Source organism: Oxyura jamaicensis, chromosome 3, assembly GCF_011077185.1.
Source record: "Oxyura jamaicensis isolate SHBP4307 breed ruddy duck chromosome 3, BPBGC_Ojam_1.0, whole genome shotgun sequence".
Lineage (NCBI taxonomy): Eukaryota > Metazoa > Chordata > Aves > Anseriformes > Anatidae > Oxyura > Oxyura jamaicensis.
The window spans coordinates 74,802,889-74,822,458 of NC_048895.1; the positions used below are offsets into that span (position 1 = coordinate 74,802,889).

Below are 19,570 nucleotides of genomic sequence, written 5' to 3' on the forward strand. Positions count from 1 at the left end.
ATGGTAAGATAGACAATGCATTAAAAATGTTATTAGCAACTGAATAAAAAAAAATAATAATAATTCAAACCCCAAACATCAATCAAACACTTTAAGTATCTGGTTTCTTAGGCAAGGTATAGAAAATTGCCAGGGAGAAAAAAGTCCCTGCTTTCTGTTGCCTCAAGTCATAGCCTGCCATTTTCAAGATTGTGGCAAAATCAGACACAAGTTAACTCAAAAAACAAATTCTTTGATATGCATTCCATGAAAACTGAATTTAATTTCTTTAAACATTATATTCTTATGTTTAATTTAGGATTTGATGTGACTTTTCTGCATAAAGTGAAATGGAAATAGGACAGTAAGCAATTTAAAATAACCAGCAGAATATTTATAATTATGGGGAGAAACTGAACATTTAGGAAAATGTAGGGTTTTTCCATCTACATGTTGATATAGGATAAACATAAAGCTGAAAGGTAAAGTACATAGAACAAATGGTAGATTTTTCCACTATAATATGGTAACAATCTTCAATTTCTATTTGTAGGGTTGAACACGCGACTCTGTCCTCATGCTTTAGAGAGGCTTTTTCATTTTATACAATAATAAAAAATAAGCACCAAAGAAGGTAAGATTAATGGTAGCAGATTCAATTACAAGTCTCGATGAATAATCAGATAAACTCTCCAGGGTAACTTAACAAAATTCATCCCGCCCTATATCTCCACATAGCATTCAGTGGGATTAAAGGCACTTCATTCTACAGACATCTGACAGCTTTAATAAGGATCTGTCAGCATCATTGATGTAAACCTCTATCTTGAGGAGTCCCATGATTTACACTTTTTTATCTGCATAAAACTAGAAATTTGGCATGTAAGATTTCACCCAAAATGCAAGGGAGAAAGCATGGAGATCATTTGCTCTCAGAAGAACTGTGTTCAGAACATATCTGTTCCTAAGCTGCCTCTTACTTTTTTTTTTTTTTTCTTGAAAAAAAAAAAAAAAAAAAAAAAACAAAAAAAAATACTGAATGAATACTTTGCTGGGATTCTATTGTTACATATCTCTATTGAAATTAATAAGGTTAGGACTGGATTTTAGAAACATACACCATTGATACTCATACAGTTAGCAAAGAATCTAGCATAAAATAAATTGTCCAAAGAAACAACTAGGATATAATGAAAGAAATTTATCAAACAACAGATAGGCAAATTACTCTAGTAGAGCTCTTCTAGATGTAGTTCTGACAAGAATGAAGACCTGACTGAAAATATGACATCTGAAAGCAATTTAAGTGACAAGGATCATGGAATAGATCTTTACAAAGCAGACAAAGCGACAGAGCAAAACTGATGTATGAAAACAGCTGCTAATATACTCAGATCATTGATATGAAATATTCCATAAAGACATCTATAAGGAAAACAGTTTTTCTGGTGAAATGAGAATTCTTTAAAGAAAGCCCAGTATGGGCCAAGCAGAAGCTATGCTAAGACAAAATACAGTAAGTGTAGAAAAAGGAGCAACAAAACTCAGCTGTGAATTCTTCATCAAGCATGAAATGCAGAAAAAGTATGAAAGATGAAAAAAGTATGAAATGCATGAAAAGTATGAAAGTATGTACCCCAAAGTTTTCTCAGGTTCTTCTCTTTCTCCTCTGGCAATATACAATGCACATTCCAAATACTGAATATAGTATTTATTTTGGACAATTCCATGCAAAGATCTGTTTTATTTGTTCAAGTTTTAATTATATATTACAGACAAATATTGATTGTGACTCAGGAAAGTGCCCATGCACTAATACATGATCACTATAGTTTCTTGGTGGATTATCACTTCCACGATTTTTTTTCACAAGGATAATTATCACCCATTAGGTAGACAAAGTACTTAAGCTGACCACTTTTCAAAGACCAGCAACTGTTCCATACTTATTATAATCTTGTTCTCAATGTAATGTCCTCAATCGGCTCCTGAAAACATGAGCCCCAAAATATTACTACACCATATCACAAAATGAGTTTGTTAGACTTGTTTGCTGAATGTTTAAAAACATTATTTTAAATCGCAGAATCAAAGGATCATAAAATCATTAAGGTTGGAATAGACCTCCAAGATCATCTGGTCCAACTATCCCCCTGCCACCAGTATCATCCACTTAGGGACCCATGTCCCTAAATACCACATCCAACCTCTCCTTAAACAGCCCCCAAGGACTGTGACTCCACAACCTCCCTGGGCAACCCATTCCAATGCCTAACTACTCTTTCTGAGAAGAAATTTCTCGTAACCTGAGACATGAATCTCCCCGGAGCAACTTGAGGCCATTCCCTCTTGTCCTAATGCTAGTTATCTGCTAGGCAACCCCCAGCTCCTCGCATCTTCTCAGCAGTTTCAATTGAGATTAATAAATACAATCTTTTAACTGGACACATCTCCCAGTAAAGAGGAAAAAACAAACAAAATCACCCTTCCTGCTAGCACCTTTATTATTGATTGAAGAGCTTAGTGATATGGTTTAGTGGAGGACTTGTTAGTGTTAGGTCAGAGGTTGGACTCTGTGATCTTGGAGGTCTCTTACAACCTAGATGATTCTGTGAAATACTTGAAGCAAAAGCCATTGAATAAGCTCTGTATATATATAGGTGCTTTGAGAAAGATTCTTGAATAAATTCTCAAGCATAGGCAATGTTTACAGAAAATGTGCCTACTCTGAATTCACTTAGGCTATAAGAAAGGTTTTTATATCATGTATTTCTGTCAAGGATGCTTGTCCTGAAATGAGAGCAACCAAAGTGAGAGTTAGCTGTACTTTCAAAACAACACTTTTCATCATCCAAATTATTCTTGCTTCTAGTTTTACTTATTCTTGATGTGTGAAATTAAACATGGAAAACAATACTGGAGAATACTGAGAAAGAAATAATGCAAAGAAAAGAAAATGCAAAAGTCTGAGAGAATAAAAAGCTAATAGTCTGAAATCTATGAAAAAAAAGCATTGATAATGAAGAATTCCTCATCTCCTTCGTAAAAGACAAAAGAAAATATGTTGGGTAAAAAAAATGCAAAATAAATTAGGCAGTTATTTGACACTACATGATTTATTTAATTATGGTTGTTAAGTGAATAGTTCTTTGATGGAGTTTGAATTAGAGAAAAACTTATGTTGTTGGACCATTAAGTGACACAGCTTACACAGAAGTAATATTGTGGTTTTCCACTTGTAAAAGGTGCTATCAAGAACTTTTCTGCACAGACTTCTTTTTGATCTTCATTATCAAGACACAGAACAGTATTATCATAGAATCATAAAATGGTTTGGGTTGGAAGGGACCTTAAAGATCATCTGTCCAAAGAAGGGCAATGAAGCTGGTGAAGGGTCTAGAGGACAAGTCTTATGAGGAGCAATTGAGGGAGCTCGGGTTTAGCCCAAAGAAAGGGAGGCTTAGGGGAGACTTTGTCACATTCTACAACTACCCTAAAGGAGGCTATAGAGAGGTGAGGAGCAGTCTTTTCTCCCATGCATCAAGTGATAAAACAAGAGGAAATGGCCATAAATTGAAGCACAGGAGGTTTAAGTTGAATATTCAGAAAACACTCTTCACTGAAAAGGTTGTGAAATATTGTAACAGGTTGTGCAGGGAAGTGATTCAGTCACTGTCCCTGGAGGTTTTATGTTGTAAATGTGTAGATGTATAGCTTAGTGATGTAGTTTAATGGTGGACTTGTCATTACTAGATTAAACGTTGGACTAGATAATCTTAGAAGTCTTTTCCAACCTAAACAATTCTATGATATAATTCCAACATCCCTGCCATGGGCAGAGACACTTCCCACTAAACAAAGTTGCTCAAAGCCCCATCCAACTTGGCCTTAAACCCTTCCAGGGATGAAGTATTCACAGCTTCTCTGAGTAACCAGTTCCCGTGCCTCATCACACTTCAGTAAAAAATTTCTTCTTAATATCTAAAATCTACCCTCTTTTATTTTATAGCCATTACTGCTTGTCCTGTCAACATACTCCCTGATAAAGTCTCTCTCCAGTTTTCTTGTAGGCCCCCTATAAGTACTGGAAGCCTTCTCTTCTCCAAACTGAAAAGCCCAACCTCCTTCAGCCTACCTTCATAGAAAAGGTGCTCCAGCCCTCGAATCATCTTCATGGTCCTTCACTGGACTCACTCTAATACATCCATATCCTTCATATATTGGGGGGCCCAGAGTTGAATGCAGTACTCCAGGTGGAATCTCACAAGAGCAGAGTAGAAGGGAAGAATCACCTCCCTTGACCTGCTGGTCATGCTTGTTTTGATGCAGTCAAAGAAATGGTTGGCTTTCTGGCATGCGAGTGCACATTGCTGGCTCATGTGAAGCTTCTCATCAACCAACACCCCAAAGTCCTTCTCCTCAGAGCTGCTCTCAATGCACTCACCATCAGACCTGTATTTGTGCTTGGGTTTGCCTCAGCTCACATTCAGGACTCTGCACTTGGTCTTGTTAAGCTTCACGAGGTTTGCACAGGCCCACCTCTCAAGCCTGTCAAGGTTGGATGGCATCCCTTCCCTCCAGTGTGTTGACTGCATCACACATCTTGGTGTCATTAGCAAACTTGCTAAGGGTGCCATCAATTTCACTGTCCATGTCACTGACAAAGATGTTAAATAGCACCGGTCCCAGTAGCAACCCCTGAAGAATGCCACTCATCACTCATCTCCACTTGGACATTGAGCTATTGACTGCAACTCTTTGAGTGCAACCATCCAGCCAATCTCTTATCCACTCCATGTCTCTCCAACTTAGAGACAAGGATATTATGCATGCCTGTGTCAAATGTTTTTCATTATCCTTTCATGTAAATAAAACAAGGGCTAATAATCCAGGAAAAAAAAAAAAAAAAAAAAAAAAAAAAAACAGTAAAAATGGTATATGTAATCTTTTTTCCCCAAGTTGGAAGAGCACATGACAAAGGAGACATTGCTTGAAATGAAACAAGCCAACTTTGTAGTTAGCCTTTGACCATCTCAGTAGTATAGGGCTAGCCAAATTAAAATTTATACATATAGATAGATGTAGAATACGGAAAAAATATAGATAAAGAACACGATGTTATGAGAGCAATGAAAGGACATGGTTAAATAAAGTCTTGCTGTCAACATCATTATTGGAAACTGAAAGGCTAGATAAATTGACATTTTCTCACAAAATTTAAATCATAGATATTTATAGGCTCTATTCAAGAACAAAGGGAATCTAAATTACACATGCTCAAAGGATCACATATATATTCATACATCTTATTTTACAGTTGTATCATTCACAGTCTTTATTGTAAATATTTTTATAAGAAAAGCAAGAAATGGAAAGGGTGTTATTTCATTGCCAACAAGGAGAAACACATACAACAGTATCCCTGTGTGTATGTGCTCAGAAATATGTGTTATACTCCTCCAGCTTTCAGCACATACCTCTATCACCAAACTATTAAGTTCAGTCTAAAACCAAACACTAGGTTTGTTTCAACTGGTTATATTTCATTGTGATAGCTTTTTTTTTTTTTTTTTTTTTTTCTGGAGGGAAAGGCTTCATACAACCAGTTCCTTTTAAAATAGGAGGGTATAAAAAGAACAAAAGCAAATAAACAGAAACTTTTATTCTTCACAGGAGATAAACTGCCAGTATCTCTAGCACTCAGAACAACAGAATAACAAGATAACCCGCTCTGAAGTTTATTAGAAATATATTGCAAATGCATTATCTTCAGTGCTAAGCATCTACATAGCACTTGAAGGAGACAGTCACATATGCGTTTTGTAGTCTGAAATCTTCAGTTTTGCTAACTATATATACATGATCTTCACTTACCTAGATAATGTAATCGCCTTTTTATACATAGATGGCTGTACCTATTCCATCAGTATAACTCAGGTGAACAATTTGGAAAAAAAATCAGCCCTGCAGAAAATATTCAGTGTTGCAAAGAATGTTCTTGCATATGCCACAAAGACTACTATCACTAGTTCTCTCAATAATATTGCAACACCATTATATTGTTATGCCAGTTAGATTTCAACATGTGAATATTATAAGTAAGACTTCCTAGAGTGAGCTGTCTTTATTATTTTCATAAGTAAATTTCTGCCAAATTATCTGGCTTCTTCAAGTTTATCATGTGCATATGATACAGAGCAAGAATGCATACCACATGTGACCAGATTACCTTGAGTTTGTTTGGAAAACATTAGTGTACGTTATGATAATGATATTTTTAAAGGATGTTAAAAAAAAAAAAAAAAAAAAAAGGATGGGGGGGGAGTGGGGAATTAGCCAACCACTCACTGTAGAGGAGTTATTCAACTTAACCATTGTGTAACAGCCTACTGAAGCTGCCCATGACCGTTAACATGAAAGGAACCATCTCTAAACTGTATATCAGGCAGCCACAAAAATGACTGTTCATATTACAGAGTGCCAGAGCTACATAACTGGTTATGCTGAATTTACATTCTGTAGTATAAATATAACCTTAGTAACATTAGAGGGAAACACCCTTTAAAGCTGTGTCTGGTCTAGTATGCTGCCCTTGAAGGTTGGCTGTAGTTTGGAATAAGTTGCAATAAGATGTTTGCTTTTCAAGTGGAAATAGTATTTTGACTAGGTAAGAAACAGTGGCCATGATTATCAAAACCAGCGTGACTTATTTCCTACTCATGGGGACCTTATGTGGAATGCAAGTTCAATCATGCAGAAAAGGAAGCTGCATTTTAAAATCACTATGTCAAAGAAAATAAAGAAATGTACCAATATGTATGTCAACAATTGTTCAGCCTAAAGCATAAGAAAATCCAACACATTTGGAAAGAGATTTCTGAAAGTTAGGAAAGTTAGAAAATATTTTTGGAGCAATTTTCTTCTAAAAAAAAAAAATCAACAGGAAGTACTTGCACAGCAGGATACAATCTTTTCAGAAATCTTATTCCATATCTTTAAAGTCAGATTAATATAACTGTGATATTCTGCAGAAGTTTGCAGATTTTAGAGGATTTTAAGAGGACACAGTTTTATTTTGAGATCATTCTAGTCCAGTGAAAGAATATAAATAAAAGACTGTAAATTCTACTGACTTAAGAAGTTATATAATGCAAAGTGATCTTGTTTCATTAAAAGCTGGTTTATGTCTAGCTGAAAATATATGTAGTTTATGTGGCCTTTATCTCAGTACAAAAAAAAAAAAAAAAAAAAAAGTAACTGTGAACGCAGCTGACTAGTACCTAGTCCAGTGGATAAAAAAGAACTAAGCACTTGTCCAGTACAAAACACAATGAGAAGGAAATTAATCATGTCTAAAAGGATACAAGGTAGAAAAAACAAGGTAGAAAAAAATACAAAGTTAGTAATGATAATTTCCAAGATAAAAAAAAATAAATAAGATTTGGAATCAAGACCACAGGCCTAGCAGGAAGCTATGCATTCCCAGAATAGTACCATTTCTTGTTTTGACTGTTAAAAAAAATATATATATATATAGCCAAAATACGTGTATTCCTTGCTTATACATCATATTAATTGCATGACTCTTGGTCTACATTGTAATTTAGAGGATGAGAGACCATATATAAATGCATGTCACCAAGTGGTACTATACATGTCTAAGTAATAGAAAATATAATCAGACTTTTGTAATCAGAATGGACTCCAATCTGAATGAACTACATAGTACACTGGCACAATCAATACTAAAATGTTCCAAAATAAGTAAACAGTAATAATTAAAAATATATATCCAAACTCAAAACTACTACATCACATTCAATTTACAGATAAATAACTGATTACAGGATTAAAAACTGGTGCTAATGTAAATTGTCATAACTTCATTACTTACTTCACACATAAACCGATAGAAGGTCTTAAACTTTAAGACATTAAAGTGAACTTTTGCAAAGTAATTTGATACTAAACAGAAATTAATCTTATGTCTTTCTTACCTACTTAGGTGATGGCTGAATGCAAAACTTAACATTCTTTAATTGTTACTACATAATTTTGCAATGAAATTAACACAAAATTGAATTAATTAAAAGCTGACTGGCTAAAACTTGTCTGTAATCAAGTAATCCATTACAACATTTCTGGGTCTCCACACAGTATATATTTGATTTCAGTAAGTAACAAGAACGATATCATACAGACAAAAAGATTGCAGTGAGGTTGTAAGATGGACTCAAGCAAATAGTGTATATTTTAATAGTTCTTCCTTTAAAGTTTGAGAAATTATAATGAAAATCATAGCTTTAAGAAAGAAATTTACCCTGAGAAGCCCTGTTGTGAGCACTTATTAATTTTATCAACAGGTCAGCTTGCTGTACAACTTTAAGATCAAAGAAGTCATTTAGTGAATTGTAAGAGTAAGACATCTTCAAGAAAAATTGATATATAAGAACTCCCCCACCTTCCAAACCCAATAGGTACTGAATGTGGGAATGCAGATAAACTAGTAAAGGCAAGTAATCATTTTTTTCTAAGAAAAAATACTGCAAATTACACTAAATAGAACTATTGCAAATAAAGATGCGATTGCAGGGCAGAGTAAATTAGCATGTAGATTAGAAATTATATCTATAAACAGAAAATAAATCCTTGAAAATACTTCGTAGTAAAAAAAAAAAAATTACATGTTTATTCAAGAATTATATGGCCCCCAGATAAGTGCTCTTTTCATGCTAACTTTGTTTCCACATATTACTGATGTACAAAAAGGTTGCAGAGGCTTTTGAAGATATCCAATGATCACCTGGGAACCTATTCTAGATGTCCCTGCTTGAGCAGAGGGGTTGGACCAGAGGTCCCTTCCAACTTCAACCATTCTGTGATTCTGTGATATTTTGTTTTATTGATAAGATGCAGACCTCCTGGCTGTGTGGTGGATTTAAGCCACGGTGATTATTTTCAGTGACAGTGAAGTCAAAACAATCTGCAGAAGGCAAGTATTTGTCATATACTACAATCTGATGGGTTATCACCCTTCTGGATGCAAAAAGAGAGGAGTACATCAAGGTGTAGAGAGATTACATAAAGCCTTCATTTGGTGTAAATTATCTTCCAATGTCCAAAAGTTTCAAATATATATATATATATGTCATTACTACATGACCAAGATATTTCCTTCTAACTTTATGTGCTGTCTCCATGAAAATAAACAATTGTTTTTCCCATAATAACTAAGTTGCATCATTTCTATGATACTAAGTACACTACCTTCAAAGACTTTTTTTCATTACAACTATCAATATAACACCTTCTCCATAATGTAACTTCATGTATTCTACTTGCAAAACCTAATCATATTCATTTTTAATGAGTATGTTGCATCACAGACTTAAAGCTTCCCTACACAATAAAATATTATTGCCTTACGTTTCTACATGTTGAATTAATATTGTAGCTTTACAGACCTGTTTTAGTATTTAAAATGTAAAACTAACACTTGAATGAAATCCCGCTTACTCTATCCAAATGTAGGAGTGGAAAAAAAATTACTGATAGATTTTTTTATATTTGATTGTCTTGCTCTCTATGCTTTCATTTCAAACAGATTTGGACAAGAAAGGCTTACTTGATTTGTTCCAGTGGGTTGCATTATATTTCAAGTCTAAGGCTATTACTAGAAATTATGACAATAAATAAAATGTTTCAAATTATACTAATTTTAATTTTTAGGGATAGATAACAAATCTATAGATTGTTCTTTAATACTTTCAACATGGACATATGTATTTTTAAAGAATCCAGGACTTTATGTATTAATATCTGTATGAAAAAAAAAAAAAAAGAAAGAAAAAAAGAAAAATGATGATGATGAAAAGAGAAAAGACATCTTCAAAATCTGCCACTGTAAGAACAGTGAACTTGAATCATTAGCTTCACTTCACCAGGGAGACTAGAGTTAAAAGACTAAAAGACTGCCATACTTAATTAACATTTCTGCCGGATGTAAGGAATACACAATAGGCTTTCACAGTTGGCAGTCAAAATTCAAGTGGAAGAGATGAAGCAATCCACTAGCTACAATTAATGCAATAAATTACTAAGACATCTTATTAGTCATTTGAGTATTCTAATCAAGAAAACAGTAGTCGTCCTCCACTATACTATCTATTTCACTATGAAAATCCTTATTTTAAATCCTTTAGGATACTTCCCAGTGTGACCTTTCAGGTCATGAAACACATAATCATAAATTACTGCCTGTAGAACTGAAGCCATAGTTGTTGTTTTCTGCAGTTTCCCTCCTCATTTTGTCAGATTTCCTATATACAAATAGTTTTCTTTATTCTCCTAAAATTCACTTTTAACTTTGGCCAGATTTGAAATTAATTCAACTACATCCCAGAAAATTGTACTAAGTTTCCATTCCAGTAAAGTAAAATGGGTACAAATAGATGGCCATTTCAAGCAAAACTACTTCACTCTATAAACCGCAGAATATGAAATCATTAAACTGTTGCAACACTGCAAACTGTACTAACATTTTTTTCAGCTGAACTGAATCATACTATCTTTATAATACAAAAAGAATATCAAAGACGTTCTTAGTTCTTATTGTAATGGAAAGCAAAACATTATTTTCTTATAATGAATCTTAGAATTTCAAAAGACTGGAGAAAAAAAAAAAAAAAAAAAAAAAAGTGTTAAAAACTGATCCTTGCAGCTAACAGTATATTTTTATTGCTAACGTTTTCGCAGAAAGTAACTGAAGCATCAGAGAATTATTTGAAAAAAAATAAGTTTTTTGGGATGAAGCTGTAAACTTGGAATCCACAGAAAGTACTTCTCAGTCATAACCCTGAGATTTGCCATCCTACCTTCTGTTTGCAACCAGCCATGAGAAAAATAGCTTTTCTGAGCATTTTATATGAAGTCAAAATTCTGCCAATGGTACTACATTTATTCATTACACTTATTAACCTCATCTATTTTTCCTTTTATGTATGAAATACATTAAAAGTACATAGACATTACATTGGATCTCAGGACAAGGATGTCGTCCAACCTAACCTTTTTTGTATTTTGAGCACACATAATATACATATACACTTTACTTTTAAGCTACATCTTCAAGAATTCAGTCAGTTTTACAGTCTGCACTAGTGCCTGAAGACAGAAGAGTGGAACTGAGGTAGGGGTGGAAGTAAGTTCAGGAGACAGAGGGTATATACAGAGGATTTTGAGACAGGTATGGGAGAGACAAATAGACACATATTACAAAATGACAGAAGAGTAGTTAGCAGTGACACTGTGAGCCTGGTAAGCTAAACTACCCCAGGCTGATAGTTCTTCTCACAGAATCATCTAAGTTGGAAGAGACCTCCAAGATCACCTAGTCCAACCTCTAACCTAACACTAACAAGTCCTCCACTAAACCACTAAATCATATCACTAAGCTCTACATCTAAATGTCTTTTAAAGACCTCCAGGGATGGTGACTCAACCACTCCCCTGGGCAGCCTACTCCAATGCCTAACAACCCCTTCAGTAAAGAAGCTCTTCCTAATATCCAACCTAAAACTCCCCTGGTGCAACTTTAGCCCATTCCCCCTCATCCTGTCACCAGGAATGTGGGAGAATAGACCAACCCCCACCTCGCTACAGCCTCCTTTAATGTATCTATGGAGTGTGATAAGGTTACCCCTGAGCCTCCTCTTCTCTAGGAGGAACAATCCCAGCTCCCTCAGCCGCACCTCGTAAAACTTGTTCTCCAGACCCCTCACTAGCTTCCTTGTCCTTCTCTGGACTCACTCAAGCACCTCCATGTCCTTCTTGTAGTGAGGGGACCAAAACTGAACACAGTACTCGAGGTGCGGCCTCACCAGAGCCGAGTAGAGGGGGCAATCACTTCCCTCGTCCTGCTGGCCACACTGTTTCTGATACAAGCCAAGATGCTGTTGGCCTTCTTGGCCGCCTGAGCACACTGCTGGCTCATATTCAGCTGACTATCAAGCAATACTCCCAGGTCTTTCTCTGCCAGGCAGTTTTCTAACCACTCATCTCCCATCCTGTAGAACTGCTTGGGGTTATTGTGCCCCAGGTGCAGGACCCGGCACTCAGTCTTGTTGAACTTCATACAGTTGGCCTTAGCCCATTGGTCCAGCCTATACAGAGCCTTCCTACCCTCGAGCAGATCAACACATGCACCTAACTTGGTGTTGTCTGCAAACATCCTGAGTGTGCACTCAATCCCCTCATCCAGATCATCGATAAAGATATTAAAGAGAACTGGCCCCAGTACTGAGCTCTCAGTGACTCCACTAGTGACCGGCCTCCAACTTAATTTAGCTCCATTCACCACAACTCTTTGGGCTCAGCTACCCAGCCAGTTTTTAACCCCACGAAGTGTATGGCAGTCCTAGCCATGAGCAGCCAGTTTCTTGAGGAGAATGCTGTGGGAAATGGTGTCAAAAGCCTTACTGAAGGCAAGGTAGACTGCATCCACAGCCTTTCCCTCATACACTAAGCATGTCACCTTGTCATAGAAGATCAGGTTCGTCAAGCAGGACCTGCCCTTCATAAACCCATGCTGACTGGGCCTGATCGCCTGCTTGCCCTGCAAGTGCTGCATAATGACACTCAAGATAATCTGCTCCATGAGCTTCCCTGGCACTGAGGTCAAACTAACAGGCCTATAGTTCCTGGGTCTACCTTCCAGCCCTTCTTGTAGATGGGCATCATGTTTGCTAGTCACCAGTAGACTGGGACCTCCCCTGATAGCCAGAACTGCCAATAAATGATGGAAAGCGGCTTGGACAATTCTTCCACCAGTTCTCTCAGTACCCTCAGGTGGATCCCATCTGGCCCCAACAACTTGTGTATATCCAAGTGCTGTAGCAGGTTGCCAACCATTTTCTTGTGGATTGTGAGGGCCACATTCTGCTCCCCATCCTCTTCCACCAGCTCAGGGTACTGGGTATCCAGTGAACAACTTGGCTTGCCACTAAAGACTGAGGCAAAGAAGGCATTAAGCACCTCATCCTTTTCCTCATTTTTCGTCACTAAGTTTCCCCCCACATCCAGTAAAGGAAGAAGATTCTCCTTAGTCCTCCTCTCCGTGTTAATGTACTTATAAAAACATTTTTTGTTGCCTTTAACAGCAGTAACCAGATTGAGCTCCAGATGAGCTTTGGCCTTTCTAATTTTATCCCTGCACATCCTTATAATCCTTCTGAGTGGCCTGCCCTCTTTTCCAAAGATCATAAACCCTCTTTTTTTTTTTTTTTTTCCTAAGCTCTAGCCACAACTCTCTGTTCAGCCAGGCTGGTCTTCTGTTCCAGATAGTCTTTGGGCATGTGGGGACGCTCCTGAGCCATTAAGATTTCCTTCTTGAGGAGTGCCCAGCCTTCCTGGACTCCTCTGCCCTTCAGAACTGCCTCCCAGTGGACTCTGCCAACCAGTGTCCTGAACAACTCAAAGTCTACCCTCTTGAAGTCCAAGACAGAAGTTTTACTGGTCTCCCTCCTGACTTCAGCAAGAATGGAGAACTCTACCATTTTGTGGTCACTCTGCCCAAGACAGCTCCCGACCAGCACATCTCCCACCAGTCCTTCTCTGTTTGTGAACAGAAGGTCTAACGGGGTACCTCCCCTGGTAGGCACACTAACCAGCTGTGTCAGGAAACTACCTTCCACGCTCTCCAGAAACCTCCTAGACCACTTCCTCTGAGCTGTACTACATTTCCAGGATATGTCTGGGAAGTTGAAGTCCCCCATGAGGACAAAAGCTGATGATTTTGCAACTTTTGCCAGCTGCCTGTAGAATTCCTCATCCATCTCCTCATCCTTGTTTGGCAGTCTGTAACAGACCCCCACCAGGATGCTTGCCTTGTTGGCCTTCCCACCGATCCTAACCCATAGGGACTCAACCTTATCATTCCCAGTCTCAGCCTCAAGTTCGACGAGATCAAAACACTCTCTAATATAGAGAGCCACTCCACCACCCCTTCTGTGCTGCCTGTCCCTTCTGAAGAGCCTATAGCCAGTCATTGCAGCGCTCCAGTCATGGGAGTGGTCCCACCACCTTTCAGTGATGGCAACCAAATCATAGCTAGTCTGCTGCTATATTGATCATGATGGGAAGTATATAAAAAGGTAAAGCACCAAAACTGGAAAGTAAGGAGTTGCATATCCTCTTAGATTCTGAAGAAAACAATGATTTACCACATCTGAGTAAACTAATAATAATAATAATAATAATCCAGTATACAATTCAACTATTTGTTGGCAGTACACAAAATTCAAATAGATTTATGAGAAATAATTATTCAGCACTAAACATCAGCAGGTACCAAATATAATTGAATTATTAATTGCTTGAATCATCCTAGAATGATACATCCTTGATTATGATACCTATATCACGTATCTTTCCACAAAACCTACCACAAAAATGAAAAAGGTTAAAATCTGCAGTTCTGTGTACAAGACATGAGCGACACATTTTTTTTATGCAGACAAAAATTAAAGTTATTCTTTCTATATTTATTCAATTAAATTTTGGGCATAAAACTAAATCAGGCTTTAAATATCCTTTGGGTAGGGAGATGGTTGAACTGGGTGATTTTGGAAGTCTTTTCCAATCTTAATGATTCTGTGATTCCCTACCCTTCCTCTACAGGATGGCTTTTGTTTAGTACAGTTTTATAGGTATAAATCATCTGCACATATCTAAATAAAATAAAAAATAAATATAATAAATATGAGGATAGCTCAAATAGGCATTATGAATTGCTTACTTACAGCTGCCTTTTATACTTTAGTTATTGTTGGGTAATTTCAATAACTTTTTAGCTATGAAGACATTTTAAGAGTGATACTTAGAATAATGAATGAATCAAAAATTCTTATGGTGCAGAAATCAAATGTATGAGCTTAGTTTTGTAGATCTATATTTTTGTGCTTAGTAAATACATTTATATTGGACATAAGTATATTACTGTATTTTCATTTTGTAGCAAAGTAAGGTACTAATATACAAAAGTGCAGTTCCTAGAAGCATGTTTTCTTCTTCATCACTTGCTACTTCTCTCCTTTTTCATTTTGGAGAATACTGCTTTAAAGAAAGGCAGTTCTCTCAATAAGCCTTACACATGATTTTTCTGTGCTGTTTTTTTCTACTTTGTCAGTTCCCTGCAATGGCCTATAGCATACTGTCAGCTGTGGAGTCTTGATTAGTTTTCTCTGGAGTTTGCTCTAATACTCACTTTTCTTTTAAAGACTCCAGTGGTTTTGTTTAATTCTGCTTACTGAAATTCTGGAAAATAACTTTTTCCTCCTTTGTATGGAAATCATTAAGATTTTTCTGACTGTGAGTATATTCTGCTTTTTCAATTACTATTGAGACTACTTGAAGATGAAAGTATATTGATAGGCACAGTAATAATAAATAAATTGCTATTCATAAATCCATCTAGTGCAAGTAAGGAGGGAATAACATGATCTTTTAGTCTTGATTTCTGCATAACGCAGTCTATACATAACAATCTGAAAGACTGTTCCTTGGTTTATGAGCAATTCAGAAGCTCTGTTACTAAAAGGAGTCAGGGTTCCCAGTACCCAATCACTTCTGAGAAGTATACTGGCATGTAGTTTGAGTGCAAATATCTGGTTTCCAAGATACGTTTCCATAGCAGCCCAGAGTACCAGCAGAACAAGTCTAATAGGGTGGATTTTTTGGGAGGGAAATGTTTTAAAAATAAAAATAAATAAATAATGCTGTTTGAATCTTTGCTAATCATAGCTTTGGATATCACAGTCTTTGACACTGTTGTTGTATTTTAGATTAATGTAGAAAGTGCACTGGAACTTCAGAATTTCTTCAAGAATTAAAATTCTACATTCCAAGCATTTTGCCATTAAAAATAAATCCTACCTGTCCAGTTCATTAATAGAGAGTTCTTTCAATGTGATTTTCCTTAACTGACTTTGTTATGCAAGAAATCAGAGGTGTAAAATGGCTCTTCTCTGGACACGTTCCAGGGCCTTGATGTCCTTCTTGTTGTGAGGGACCCAGAACTGAACACGGTACTCAAGGTGCTGCCTCACCAGAACTGAGTACAGGGGAATTATCACCTACCTGGTCCTGCTGGCTACACTATTCCTGACACGAGCCAGGATGTCATTGGCCTCCTTGGCCTCCTGGACACACTGCTGGCTGATGTTCAGGCAAGCATCAGTCAGTACCCCCAGACCCTTTTCCTCTGCATGGATTTCCAGCCACTCTGCCCCAAGCCTGTATCACTGCATGGGTCTGTTACGGCCAAACTGCAGGACCTGGCACTTAACCACGTTGAATCTCATCCCATTGGCCTCTGCCCATTGATCCTATCTGTCCAGGTCCCTCTGCAGAGCCTTCCTACCCTCCAGCAGATCAACACTTCCCCCCAGTTTGGTGTCACCTGCAAGCTTACTGAGTGTAAGAAAGAACTCACTATTTCAAATAAAATAATGCAAGTTTAAGTATCACTACACAAAGTCAATCTGATACACACAGTATGTGGACTCAAACCTCACCAACGGATAGATGTTTAAACATAAATATAATTGAAACATCCTAAGTTATTGACTGTGTTTCTTACAGGATTTTCCATGTCCCAGTATTGTCACTGGTCTAGAAGAAAGTATAACATGATTGCTAATGACATTAATATGATGTTATATATTAGTAATATGACACATTAACAATGTGTGAAGATGACACCACGGCTAGTTGAATAATGAGTAATTAAGCAGACAGGTCACTAATACAGACAAGACTATATTCTGGAAAGCTGTAATTCTAAAAAGCAATTAGGAAAAAAATATGAAAATTACCTATTAGTGGAATGTTTCTAGAACAAAAAAAACTAGGCAGCACATCTGGTCCTATAACAGGACCATAGTTGGTTCAACTGGAATTGCTAAGATGCACTTTTTGATGAAGCACAAGTTTTGATATACATAAAAACAGAAAACTTGAGAAGAACACTGGGAAGAAATGAAAGACTAACTGCTTTTACTTCAACAGAATATAAGAGTTTGATTTAAATTTTATAAAAAAAAAGACAACTAAGAGATAATATGTTCATAAACCTGTGCAAGAAAAAGTTGTGGTAAGACTTCTGCTCTTCGCATAACGAGAACTTGAAAGTCAATAATGAACATCTGAAAGTCAGTCATGTTCCAAATATGTTCAGTTATGCATTTTTCAATTAGTGGCATAAATAAAACAAAAGGTTTAAGTTTATTGTTTTGTTTTTTTGTAAATCGCCAAATAAAAACAGATCTTATACATAATCAAAAAGTTACTCACCAGATGTAGTAATTGACCTTATACATAATGAAAAAGTTACTCACCAAAGGTAGCAATACAGCTTACATTACAGAAAAAGTTAGATGTACATTGGCATTTGTATCTCTATACCTATGAAAATTCATTCTAGTCAGAATATATGTTAGAAGCTAAAACTTCCTTATTAAAGAATAAAACTGTTGCAAAATTCTGGTGGTTTAACACCAGTAGGTAGCTCAGCACCACCACATGGCATTCTGACTCCCCTTACTCAACATAACAGGGAGAAAAAATATGATAAAAAATATGATAAAATAAAGGCCATGAGTTGAAATAAGGACAAGGAGATTGCTTACCAGTTACTTTCATGGGCAAAACAGACTCAATATAAGGATACTGATGTAATTTGTTGTCTATTGCTAACAGATCAGAGCGTTGAGAAATAAAAGCAAAGTAAAAACACTTCCCCCCATCCCCCCCAGTTCACCCTCTTCTACCTGCTCCCTTCAAGCACTGCCAGAGGATGGCAAATTGGAGTTATGTTTGGTACATAACGCTTCATCTCTGCCATTTCTACACCTTTATTCTCTTCCCCTGCTCCATGTGGGGTCCCTCCCACGGGGTGCTGTCCTTCCCGAACTGATCATGCGTGGGCTTCCCACAGGCAGCAGTTCTTCAAGAACTGCTCCATCATGGGTCCATACCACAAGGTCCATCCACCAGGAGCAAACTGCTCCAGCACGGGACCCCATGGGTGGCAGCTCTCCCCAGACCCCATGCCCTTGTGTGGGCTCCTCTCCACAGGCTGCATCTCTGGCCTGAGGCCTGCCCCTGCAGGGGCTCTCCATGGGCTGCAGCCTCCTTCGGGGCCATATCCACCTGCTTCACCGGCAGCTCCTCCACAGGCTGCAGCATGGAGATCTACTCTGCCAGAACATGTGCCTCTTCAAGGTCTTCAGGGAACTTCTGCTCTGTCACCTGGAGCACCTCCTGCTCTCCTTCTGCACTGACCTTGGGGTCTGCAGGGCTGTTTCTCTCACAATTTCTCATTCCTTTCTCCCAGTTGCTGTGCAACTGCTGTTCCACAGCATTTTTTTCCCTTTCTTAAATATGTTCTCACAGAGGCGCAAACATCATTGCCCTTTGGCTCAGCTTGGCCAGCATTGGGTTGCCTTTTGGAACTGGATGAAACTGGCTCTTAACTGACATGGGGAAGCTTCTGGATTCTTCTCACAGAAGCCACCCCTGCAGTCCCCCTGCCAGCAAACCCTTTCCACGTAAAACCAATACATCTTCCTCCTTCACCCTTTTCTCCTTTTCCTTTTTCCCTCTCTATTTTCTTTCCACCTCTCCCTTTCCAATATCTCTTCACGTGTCCCTCTCCATCTCTTTGTCCTTTCCATTCCCTTTCTTTGTTTTCTTTTTTCTTCAGGAACCTTTCCTCATCTTTGTTGGTCTCTTTTATGTTCTTTATGTTCTTCCTAACCCAGAATTTTGTCAAGCATCTCTATATAGTTAGAATTATTGAACAATTTTGTTTATTCATTTAATGGGATGGAAGAAGATGGAGAGATGAGAATTATATCTGCCATATTTTGTGTCATGTTTATGTATTGGAAATAGCTATTATTTCAACTAACCTTTTTTCAAAAATGTTAGAATTATCTCTTATGTGAAGGACAACAGCCCAACCCAAGAATTCCAACTTCAATCTTTTTTTTTTTTTTTTTTTTTTTTGAAAAAAAATTATTTTTTTAGAACAAAACCAAAAACAAAACTCTGGAGGGGGGAAAATTTTTGAGGAAATTATAATGAAAAGTAGAAAAGGGTGAAGGAGGAAGATGTATTGGTTTTACGTGGAAAGGGTTTGCTAGCAGGGGGACTGCAGGGGTGGCTTCTGTGAGAAGAATCCAGAAGCTTCCCCATGTCAGTTAAGAGCCAGTTTCATCCAGTTCCAAAAGGCAACCCAATGCTGGCCAAGCTGAGCCAAAGGGCAATGATGTTTGCGCCTCTGTGAGAACATATTTAAGAAAGGGAAAAAAATGCTGTGGAACAGCAGTTGCACAGCAACTGGGAGAAAGGAATGAGAAATTGTGAGAGAAACAGCCCTGCAGACCCCAAGGTCAGTGCAGAAGGAGAGCAGGAGGTGCTCCAGGTGACAGAGCAGAAGTTCCCTGAAGACCTTGAAGAGGCACATGTTCTGGCAGAGTAGATCTCCATGCTGCAGCCTGTGGAGGAGCTGCCGGTGAAGCAGGTGGATATG

General features: G+C 37.5%; 1 protein-coding gene across 1 annotated transcript in view; it reads right to left on the reverse strand.

The window, feature by feature from the left end:
* GRIK2 (glutamate ionotropic receptor kainate type subunit 2) overlaps positions 1 to 19,570 on the reverse strand; it is a 377,958-nt gene that overhangs the window by 159,707 nt on the left and 198,681 nt on the right. The gene's annotated exons all lie outside the window — the stretch shown is intronic.